Below are 12,101 nucleotides of genomic sequence, written 5' to 3' on the forward strand. Positions count from 1 at the left end.
ATGGCTTCCCTAGTCTGTGTGAAGATGTTGACACTATGTGCAGAAAATGTCCATGGCAACCTTCCCACAACTCCCACACCTCCCACCCATACCCACGTTTACAGCCTGAAGGTTGCTTTCCCTACAGAGACTGCTCCTACCAATATTAGCTGAACAGTTTCCTTGCTCAACTGTATGCAATAGCCCCGCCTCCTGTTCAGCTGCACAAAATAAATACACGGAGCTTCCAGAGGGCTGCAGCTTCAAGTGGTACAGCATGAAGCCAGGCAAAATATCCATACATGGAAAAAGATGAATTTGCTTGTTTTTGATTTTTGGTTTTTCTTTTTTTTTTTTCCCAGAGTATATTTGGATTCAATCTCTTTATTCTCAGGTTCCCCCCACCCATCCCAACCCCCCACCCCTACTTTCAAACCTATAGAAAAACCCCAAGCCTGGGAATGCCCTGGGGAAAAAGGGCAGAATGTGTTCTGCCTCTTTGCCCAGGCAGTGCAGACAGGAAGAGTGCATGGGGTAAGGGGTAGGCCAGTAACTCCACTTGCAAAGGATGTAGCACTCACTGGCTGGGATGCATGGGGAGAGGAGTGCCCACTGTCAGCTTTCCTCAGGTACCCGCTACAAACTGGCATCCAGAGATGGGTGCCTGTCTCGAGGCCTGAGACAGTGATGCTCTTCTGCTGGTGGCCATTTCTCCTGCTTACCGCAAAGCCCCATCTTCTGCATCTGTGTCCTGGCTGTGCTCCAGTTCCTCCTCACTATGTGTTAGCAGTCCCTCCTCATCAGTGTCATCTCGAGTTTGGACTTCTCCTTGGGGTGTGCCTGTCTCAGAAGCTGTGTCTTCTTGTGGGGCTTGTGGCCGGCTGCTGCTACTGCAGCTACCACTGCCACCACCAGCATTGCCACTGCTGCCTCCACCACTGCTGTCACCTCCACCACCACTGCTGCTGTCGCCCTTCTTCTTGCCATCTGGGTTGGCCTTTTGTTCCTCAGCGATCTGTTCCAAGGGACCCAAGAGGGCATCGATGTTGGACTTGATCTGTGTCAATTCTGTTTTGATGGTCTGTAGCTCGCTGCTCTTTAACTTGATCTTGGCTGAGCCAGTAGTGATGGCTGTGGAACGGGCAAAGAGCTTGACAGGTCTTGTAGTTTTGACAAGGCGAACCAAAGGAACCTTAACACGAGGTCGCTTCACTGGGACTGCCCTGGGCACAGGCACTGGAGAAAGGCGGCCTCGTATATGGCAGTTGCTGCTCTCTTTAGCCCGTTGGGTCTATTGGGCTTAGGCTCTCCGGCCATGTTGATGTCCAGAGTCTGTCCAGACAGCACCCGTCCATTCTCTCCCAGCACTGCTGCTCGGGCATGGCGCTCGGCGCTCATTTGCATACTGGACAAAAGCATAGCCTTTGTGCCCAGAACAGCCAGCCACACGGCCATGCTTGGAAAAGATGGTTTCCACATCTGACTTCTTTACCACAGCCGTGTTTAGGTTTCCAATGAAGACCCGAGGGTTGATGGACTTGGGGTCATTCTTGTTGGTTACATTGCTGGTCTGAATCTTCAAGGACATGGTATCCACCTGTATCAATAAGTTTAGCCAGTTATTTTGTCCTTAGGGTTACAGGGTCAGCAGCAACGGTCTCTAGAACCAGGGCTCACCCGCGCCTAGGTCTGGAGGAAGCCGCGCGGTGAGGAAGGCGACTGCGCGGCCGCTCGCGGAGGGCGAGCGAGCGAGCGGGCGGGCGGAAGGAGGCGGGCCCCAGCCGCCTCGTGAGGAGCCCTGAGCACACGCGCTACATTCGCCACCGCTTCCGCCCCCTCGGCTTCCCTTGGCTCCGCGCCCCGCGCCGCTCGCGCGCCCCGCCGCACTGACAAAGGCGCGAGCCCCGTAGCCACGAGTCCTTCTCTCGATTTTTGGTTTTTCTTTTCTTTTCTTTTTTTTTTTTTCCGTTAGACTTGTTTATTCAAGTATCCGAAAACACTCTTTCCACTTCCTCCCCTCCTCCCAATACCCTCCCGTTCCCACCACTCCCTCTCCTCCTCCCTCACCATTCCCAAGAGCAGTCAGGGTTTCCTGCCCTGTGGGAAATCCAAGTTCCTCCCCGCTCCCTCCAGGTCCAGGAAGGTGAGCATCCAAACAGGCCAGGATCCCAAAAAGCCAGTTCATGTAGAAGAAACAAGACCCAGTGCCTTTGTCAATGGCTTCTCAGTCTTCATTTGGACCTTGGGGGCTCAGTCAGCCCCCATGTCAGCCACATTCAGAGAATTCGGTTTGATCACATGCTTGTTCAGTCCCAGTCCAGCTGGACTTGGTGAGCTCTCATTCGATCAGTCCCCTTGTATCAGTGGGTGAACACACCCTTCGCGGTCCTGACTTCCAGTGCTCCAATGTGGGTCTCCATCTCTATCTCTATCCATCGTCGGATGAAGGCCCCCTCTGATTTTGCTTTCCTTGCTCACGGCTCACGATCTCCCTCCCTCTGCTTCTTATTTGGACCTAGGGAGTTAAGTCCAGTGTTCCAATATGTGTCTCTGTCTCTATCTCCATCCATCGCCATATGAAGGTTCTGTGGTGACATGCAAAATATTCATCAGTATGGTTATGGGACAAGGCCAGTTCAGGCACCCTCTCCTCTGCTGCCCAGAGTACAATCTGGGGACCTCTCCTTGGGCCTGGGAACTCCTCCAGAATCAAGTCTCTTGCAAACCCTAAAATGGCTCCCTTAGTTGAGATATAAACTTTCCTGCTCCCATAATCATCCTTTCTCCCTCCCCCCTCCCATTCCCCCAAGCCATCCCCAATCCTCCCCCTCTCCCCTCTCCCTAACCATCTCCCCTTACTTCCACCCCTCCACCCCCCCCCACCCCCCCCCCCGCCCCCGTGCACCCAAGTTTGACTGGCAATCTTGCCTACTTCTAATATCCAGGAGGATAACTACATGATTTTCTTCAGGTTCACCTTCTTATTTAGCTTCTCTGGGATCACGAATTATAGGCTCAAAGACCTTTAATTATGGTTAGAATCCACTTATGAGTGAGTACCTACCGTATTCCTCTTTTTGGGTCTGGGTAACCTCACTCAGTAAAGCATTTTCTATTTCCATCCATTTGCATGCAAAATTCAAGATGTCATTGCTTTTTACCGCTGAGTAAAACTCTAATGTGTATATCTTCCACACCTTTTTTAACCATTCTTCTATTGAGGGGCATCTAGGTTGTTTCCATGTTCTGGCTATTACAAATAGTGCAGCTATGAACATAGTTGAACAAATACTTTTGTAGTAATGATAGGGCATCTCTTGGGTATATTCCCAAGAGTGGAATTGTTGGGTCCTGAGGGAGGTTGACTCCCAGTTTCCTGAGAAACCGCCACACTGATTTCCACAGTGGCTGCACAAGTTTGCATTCCCACCAACAATGGATGAGTGTTTCCCTCACTCCACATCCTCTCCAGCATAGGCTATCATTGGTGTTTTTGAGTTTAGCTATTCTAACAGGTGTAAGATGGTATCTCAAAGTGGTTTTGATTTGTATTTCCCTGATCGCTAAGGAGGTTGAGCATGTCCTTAAGTGTCTTCTGGCCATTTGAAGTTCATTTGTTGTGAATTCTCTGTTCAGTTCAGTACCCCATTTTTTAATTGGCTTAATTAGAGTTTTAGTGTCTAGTTTCTTGAGTTCTTTGTCTATTTTGGAGATCAGACCTTTGTCTGATGAGAGGTTGGTGAAGATCTTCTCCCAGTCGGAAGGTAGCCTTTTTGTCTTAGTGACAGTGTCCTTTGCTTTACAGAAGCTTCTCAGTTTCAGGAGGTCCCATTTATTCATTGATTCTCTTATTGTCTGTGCTACTGGGGTTCTACTTAGGAAGTGGCCTCCTGTGCCTATATCTTGTAGACTACTTCCCACTTTCTCTTCTATCAGGTTCAAAGTGGACAGATTAATGTTGATGTCTTTAATCCATTTGGACTTGAGTTTTGTGCATGGTGATAGATATGAATCTACTTTCATTCTTCTACAGGTTGACATCCAGTTATGCCAGCACCATTTGTTAAAGATGCTTTCCTTCTTCCATTGTATACCTTTAGCTCCCCTGTCAAAAATTAGGTGTTCATAGGTTTGTGGGTTAATATCCGTGTCTTCTATTCGATTCCATAGGTCGACTTCTCTGTTGTTATGCCAATACCAAGCTGTTTTCAATACTGTAGCTGTGTAATAGAGTTTGAAGTCAGGGATGGTAATGCCTCCAGAAGTTCTTTTATTGTATAAGATTGTTTTGGCTATCCTGGGTTTTTTGTTTTGCCATATAAACTTGATTATTGTTCTCTCAAGGTCTGTGAAGAAGTTTGATGGGAGTTGCATTGAATCTATAGATTGCTTTTGGCAGAATTGCCATTTTTCCTATGTTGATTCTTCCAATCCAAGAGCAGGGGAGGTCTTTCCATTTTCTGGTATCCTCCTCTATTTCTTTCTTCAAAGACTTAAAGTTTTTGTCAAATAGGTCTTTCACTTCCTTAGAGTAACCCCAAGATATTTTATGCTATTTGTGGCTATCGTGAAAGGTGATGTTTCTCTGATTTCCCTCTCTGCTTCTTTATACTTCCATACATTAGAGCTAAGCAGTCACCAAGACGACTACACGTTCTACAGCTGACAACCTCCACCTAAACCTGAGACCTTTGCACTACCAACTTCCTGCATGATTGCTTCTCCTCACTGGTGTATACAACCCAAAGAAGCCACACAACAGATAGCTCTACTACATTCAACACAAAGAAACCAGAAGCCTGCCGACCAGAGGCAGCACACACCTTGAATCCCAGTTCTCGGGAGGTAGAAGCAGGAGGATCTCTGTGAGTTCTAGGTCAGCCTGGTCTACAAGAGCTAGTTTCAGGACAGGCTCCAAAGCTACAGAGAAACCCTGTCTCAGGGTGGGAAAAAAGAAAGAAGAAACCAGAAGCTAGTAATTCAGATCCCTTCCATTCCCACTGCTATTGGCTATCATTAGCTCAAATCTGTAACAGATCACGAATGAACTTTAGAAGCTTTATTTAAAATTCAAAGAATGAAAACACACACACACACACACACACACACACACACACACACACACTCCTACTAAAGAGGCTCCATACACACTGATCTTATACAAGATTTATCTCACAAGAAAATATTTTTTCTTATTTTCATGAGACTTCTAAGTCTCTCAAAGAAGATACAGAAAACAAAATCAGTCTGACGTTAAAAGGCACAGAAGGGACCTGTGTGGAATGCTCAGAGCCTTCCCTTGCCTTCCCTGGAGAGCTGTTAACTTATGTCTGACGTTCACTAGGATAATGTGTGCTATTAACAGCAGTATGGGCTTTGAGGTCAGACTGTAGACAGATTCACCATCTTGAATGAGCAGGCCCAGAATAATAGCATCCAGTCCTTTGACCTGAAAAAGGTGTGCAAGATTACACAATTTAACAAAATAGTCACTGTTGCATGTCATAATAATACACAGATGTTTCCATTAATTCAGCTAAGAAATTAGAACCTTCATTAATTACACAGTAATAGACACCAGAAGTGTCTACACCCTTATAAATGTCACTAGAGACCTACAAATCCATCCTGCCCTGTCAGACAGCCACACAAATGCTCTAAATTCAAAGATACAGAAACTCAATCAAAATGTTAAAGAAAGGTTTTAATTGATTGGGTACATATGGTGCATCAATAAACCCAAATACCCAAGATGCTGAGGCAAGAGGCTCACTTGAGTCCAGAAGTTTAAATGAATGTATATCCAAACATGGTCTAAGAAGGGACTCATGTGAGGAGAATTCCGAGTACTTGTGAGAAAACTTCAAGAAAACAAGAATCTTGTGACCTGTTTCTTTAAGACACAGAGTTGTTCTTGGAATGTGTTTTCAAACCACTCTGTAGCGGATGGGAGTGAGTTTGCTTCAGATTATTATTAATTACAACGGGCTGTTGTTTGTTTCTATGTCTATGGAAAAACAGGTTTCAGTCACATGTGACTTGTTCACCATGTGCAGCTCGCCCTTGTGATTGGATGTATTACTCACGTGACTCTTCTTAACCTTTAGAGTATAAACTGTCTGATGCTCTGAATAAAGTCAGCTATTGCAAAAGACTTTGGCCCACCTCATTTATCAACTCCATTCTCCCAGTCCCTGCCTCCAGAGCCGTAAACAGGTGTATGCATGTGGTTAGGGACAGGGTCTCTTTTATATTTGTTAAAGGAAAGAAAGCATGGTTAGATTTTAAGGTCAAAGGTTGATGGCAAACCCTAAGCAATACAATAAGACCCTGTGTCAACAAAGAACAGAAGGAAAGGGGAATTTTGAAAATGCTAGCGATGGATGAGTATTATTACTTCACATGTCCTTCAAAATACCACTTCAGTAAGTAATCCTAAGTAAGTAAGTATGTAAGTAGAGCACATGCCCTTCCTAGTACTCAGGAGGCAGAAGCAGGCAGATCTCTGACTTTGAGGCTTGTCCATATAGTGGGTTCCAGACAGTCTCAAAACATGAAGTAACCCTCCACGAAGAGTATACTGTTTATTTAAAATATAAGTACTATATGTATTATATAAAATATGTATTATATATGTATCTTCAGTTAAAATTCACTCCATGGCAAAGGTTATTATGCAGCACATCCATTCCCTAATTTCCAACAATTAACAACCAGGTTGGTCACATCAAACGGTGAGCCTAGTACAGGCTATAGTTAATAGAAGGATCCCCAAAGAGGAAGGCTTGGGGTTGCAGAGAAGGCTCAGTGGGTAAAGTGCTTTCTGCACAAACATAAGAACCTAAGTTCAGATCCCAGCACCCACCTAGGAAAAATAATAAGCCCTCAGCTTAGTGGAAAGTATCTGTAATCCCAGTGCGGAGGGTGCAGAGCCAGGAGGACCCAACTAGCTTCCTGGTCAGTCATTTTAGTCAAGTCAATGAGTTCCAGAAAATGAGCTCTCAGTGAAAGACTGCTGCAAAAAAAAAAATAGGTGAGAAGGGCTAAAGGGATGGCTGGCAGCTAAGAGCTAAGCGCACTTGTTCCTGCAGAAGACCTGGGGGGGGGGGTCCCAGTATCCGTATCATGTCTCACAGCCATCTACATCTGTAGTTCCAAGAAATTCAACCCTTCCTGACCAACTCAGCATGCATATACTACACAAGCATACATGCAAGGAAAACACTCACACACAAAGTTTAAAAACTGAAACAATAAAAATGATAAGGTAGAAGAGAGGAAAGCACTCAAAGTAAACCTCAGGCTTTGATAAGATGTGCACCATACAGGCACATACAAACAAACAAACATATACACAGAAGAGGATGCACAAACAATATAAGTAAAAATATAAATTTTAGAAAGTGAGGAAACAGATCCATAAAAGTCAAGACAGCCATGATGGTGCTTGAAGTAGTCCCAGCTCTCTAGGAGACTGATGCAGAAAGGTGGCTGGAGTCCAGGAGTTCAGAATCAACACCAGTCTGAGCAACATAGCAAAATCCATGCCAAATAAATAGATAAATGGATGGATAGATGGATGGATGGAGGGATAGATAAATTGAAATGTTGTTAGAGGCCGCTCGTTCTTTTTCCTGGTCACCCAGACTTCCAAAAATAATCACACAGAAACTACATTATTTAAATTACTGCTTGGCCCATTAGTTCTAGCTTCTTATTGGCTAACTCTTACATGTAGAATTAACCCATCTCCATTATATTATATTTTACCATGAGGCTCATGGCCTACCAGCAAGGCTGCAGCATGTCTGTCTCTGGTGACAGTTCCATGGCTTCTCTTTGACTCTGCCTTCGTTCTCCCAGCATTCAGTTTAGTTTTCCCCTCCTAACTCTGTTCTACCCTATCAGGCTAAGCCAGTTTCTTTATTAACTAATGGTATTCACAGCATAGAGGGGGAATCCCATATCATTGGAGAGAAACTCAAACCTGTGCTCCTCAGACTAGATTAGGCTTCTCACATCGGACTGGAACTCGGTGGCTAACCTGTTCTCCTCCGACCAGACTGGCTCAAGTGGCTAACCTGTTCTTCTTAGATCAGACAGGAACTCAAGTGGTTAACCTGTGCTCCTCACATCAGACCAGAGCTCATGTCTTACCAGGACATATTTCCTAAGGCCCAAGTCACTCTGATGAAGAGCAAGAAGATGTAAGACAGGCTCTAAGGGGAATCATCCACTCACTTTGAGATGAGAAGTTCTATCTCTGTCTTCTACCTAAAACCCCTACATACAAATAACAAGCAACCAGTTTAATAAGGTAACAAGACAAGACAGCCATGATATCATTGTCTTGATAGCAATTCCCAGGCCTACAATTCAATGCCTGTTAACGGAGGCTGTTCGTTCATTCCCGGCTGCCCAGACTCGAAATAATCACACAGAAACTATATTATTTGCAATACTGTTTGACCAATAGCTTAAGCTTATTTCTAGCTAGCTGTTATATACTAAACTAACCCATCTCCATTAATCTGTATATCACCATGAGGTCAGGGCCTACTGGCAAAGTTTCGGTGGGCTCCAGCAGAGTGTCTGTCTCCTGCAGACAGCTACGTGGCTTCTCACTCATTCCACCTACTCTCTCCTCTATCTGCTTGGAATTCCCACCTTGCCCTATTCTGCTAAGCCACTGGCCAGAACAGCTTTATTCATTAACCAATAAAAGTAAAAGACAGACAGAAGGACTTCCCACACCAAATGCCCAACTCTCAGGCATACAGTGAATTAATGAATGAATGGCCATGTTAATGATAAGTTTTTGTCCTCTCTTACCCTAGATCACAGTGTGGGAAGTGCTGCCCATAGCTCTCACCCCTGTACACAATACAGGCTTCACAGCAGGATTCTAACTGTGATGCTTCAAGAGTGGGGGAGGGGAGAAATAGCCCATTTTTAAAAGAATTACTTATATTTTCAATAAAAATAGACAAAACAAGGCAGGCAGGGGGTGGTGCACGCCTTTAATCCCAGCACGCAGGGACAGAGTCCGGCAGAGCTCTGTGAGTTCAAGGCCAGCCTGGTCTAACAGAGTGAGTTCCAGGACAGCTGGCGATACACAGAGAAACCCTGTCTCGAAAAAAAATAAGTAAAAGACAAAGTAAAGGGGAAAACAAAACAAAACAATTCCCCAAGAAAGACAGAAAATATACATTCATTAGCACAGGAAACGTAACATCTGGGATTATGAGCTAAATTTATAAAGCCAGATTACATGAGGACAAGCTCCCCTGTGAAGGGAAACCTCCCAGTGTGAGGGGTCGCCTTCCACTATGAAGGGACACCTTCAAGTACAAAGGACAGCCTTCTAGTGCTAGGAATAACCTTCTAGTGTGAAAGATGGCCTCCCGGTGTGCAGGATGGCCTCCCAGTGTGCAGGATGGCTCCCAGTGTGCAGGATGGCTCCCAGTGTGCAAAAAGTTGACCTTCCAGTGTGAGGGGCGACCTTCCAGTGTCAGAGGCGACCCCTGATCTGACATGAGCTTTCAGTACTATCCCTCTGGGGCTGATTAGCACCAATGAGTGGATAGAAAACAGTTCTACCAATGACAAAATCATACATGAAAGCAGGGGAAATTAACTTTGCTTTGGGAACTATCTATAACAAAGCATACTTGCAAATATTTAAACATAAATCAACCTAGGCAAATAACAGCAATAAGATACTGAAGCACTGGTCCCCAGATCAAAGTTTCAACCCAGCTGAGAAGACCACTTAACAAGTAGAGCACTTGCAGAGAGAGGCTACTTCAAAAGTCATTTTCAAGCAGTGGCCTCAAGCGAAGGCTGGTATCATGTGAGTTAGGGTGTCTGAGAGCGCTCCAGACAGCAGGAACAGCAAGACCAGAAGAGGGACTCAGGACCGAATGTGTGTGGAATGTTGGGGAACCAGACTGGAGGTCAGTCTGCTAGAGCCAAATGCGGGCGGGAGGGGGAGAGAGTTATGGTGAGCCTTTTTAGACATGCCGGCCTGATTTGAGATTTTATGGTTTATTCTGTCTGACTGCCAGCTTATTTGCCTCGGAGGTTACCTACTACTTATAAAAATGCCTCCCAAGAGGTTAGGGGTGTAGATCAGTACCAGAGTGCTTGCTTTCCATGCCCAGGGCCTTGGGTTCAACACTTGGTACTTTTTATTCTTATTTACTAATTCTCTCTCTCTCTTTCTCTCTCTCTCTCTCTCTCTCTCTCTCTCTCTCTCTCTCTCTCTCTCTCTCTCTCTCTGTGTGTGTGTGTGTACAGTCTTGGAGTTTTCAGGGCTGGAACTCAGGGGCCAGGCTTGGGAAATACTTTTGACTTCAAGCAGTCGCATAATAAGACTTAACATTTTAGCAGTGAAATTGAAAGCAATAAACCAGTTCTTGAACAACAACAACAACAACAACAAAAAAGTAAAGCACTTGTAGAACAAGTCAGAGGAACTGAGTTTGGATCCCAGAATCCATGGGAAAGCTGGCTGCAGTAGCAAACATCTGTAACTCCAGTATTCAAAAGCGAGAAGGGAAGTGGAGACAGAAGAACTCTGGGAAGTTCAAAGGCCAGCTAGCCTGGCATACACAGCACAAACCACAGGAGATCCCAAGATCCCGTCCCGCACAAGGTGAGAGGCAAGCACCAACACCCAAGGTTGTCTTCTGGTCTCCGTATGCACATGTGCAGCCTCGTTTCCATATACAAACACACACATATAAAATTTCTTTTTTAAAAAAATTAACAAGGCCAAGTGTAGTGACAACACCTTTAACCCCAGCACTTGGGAGGCACAGACAGGACAATCATTATGAGTTCAAGATCAGCCTGGTCTACATAATGAGTTCCAGACTAGCCATGGCTACATAGTAAGAGCCTGTCTCAATTTCAAAAATAACAACAATAATAAGAAGTATAATTTCAAATATTATCACAAATAAGAGAAGTCAAAAAATAATCCATACATTCATTGACTTTTGGGCATAACCAGGCAACACTAAAGAGCATGTAACCTAAGGAAACGTGAACATGAAGAAGAGCACAGAATGAGCAATAGGAAATGTGTCAAGTGCTGCAGCAAAGTGGGTGTCAGAAGGTACTACTGGGATGCGCATGGGGGCTTCCAATGCAGTATGCCCAGGCTTGTTGAAATCAGATGGGAGTTTAACTCAGCGGTAGAATATGTGCCTACCATGCTGAGCCATGGGTTCAATTCCCAGTACAACTGAAATAGGAAAGAGGATACAACTGTTCATAGAACTCAACGGCAAATCGAGGAGGCTGCAAGCCCACAAGAAAAGAGCTGAGAGGACCTCACTGGCCCCACCATATATAACCACCAAATCAAGACAGGAATCAAGGTCTAGGGAAAGCCATCAGAAGCTCTATTCTATGACAATGATCATGTTTACTCTCTTAACTAGATACTGAGTGCAACGGAGGCATGTTCTTTGTTGGTGTGCATGCAAATGTGCATGCATGTGATGTACATGTGTTACAAAGTGTGCAATATATATGGATCAATCAATGTAAATGCCACAGCATACATGTGGGGGTCAGAAGAGCAATGAACATTCTCAGTAGTTTGTGCAAACTACAATGTCATCTATTTCCTCCTTACTGTTAACTCCAATTTACAAACACCAGTTTGAAAAGAATCGCATTTAGAAAAAAAAGAAACTGTATATGACATTTTCAAGAAGCATACCTCACTAAACTGCTCAAGCAGAACAGGTGGCAAGAAATCCTGAGTGTGCAAGTCCACAAGAGGCCCAGTCCAGTTACTCTGAACAAAAAGCGGCAAGCTGTTCACACCAAGTAGGAATACCAGCTGCTGTCTGAAAACAAGAATGGTAAATGTCTTAGTTAGGGATTCTATGTTGTGATTTAAAAAAAATACCACAACCAAAAGCAAGTTGGGGAGGGAAAGGTTGGCTTCAGCTTACAGTCCTCAGGTCACAAGCCAGCAGTGAGATCAATCAAGAAGAACTTAAGTCAGGAACACGAAGGTAGGAACTAAAGCAGAGGCCAGGGAGGAATGCTGCTTACTTGCCTGCTCTCCATGGTTTTCCTCAGCCTGTTTTCTAATACCATTC

General features: G+C 44.8%; 1 protein-coding gene and 1 pseudogene across 1 annotated transcript in view; one reads left to right on the forward strand and one right to left on the reverse strand.

The window, feature by feature from the left end:
- The window catches only part of Ankrd7 (ankyrin repeat domain 7), a 140,670-nt gene that overhangs the window by 104,807 nt on the left and 23,762 nt on the right, over positions 1-12,101 (forward strand).
- LOC148117839 (RNA-binding protein Raly pseudogene) lies at positions 403-1,695 on the reverse strand (annotated as a pseudogene).

The sequence above is a fragment of the Myodes glareolus genome, chromosome 25 (assembly GCF_982192425.1).
Source record: "Myodes glareolus chromosome 25, mMyoGla1.1, whole genome shotgun sequence".
In the NCBI taxonomy this organism is placed as follows: Eukaryota; Metazoa; Chordata; class Mammalia; order Rodentia; family Cricetidae; genus Myodes; species Myodes glareolus.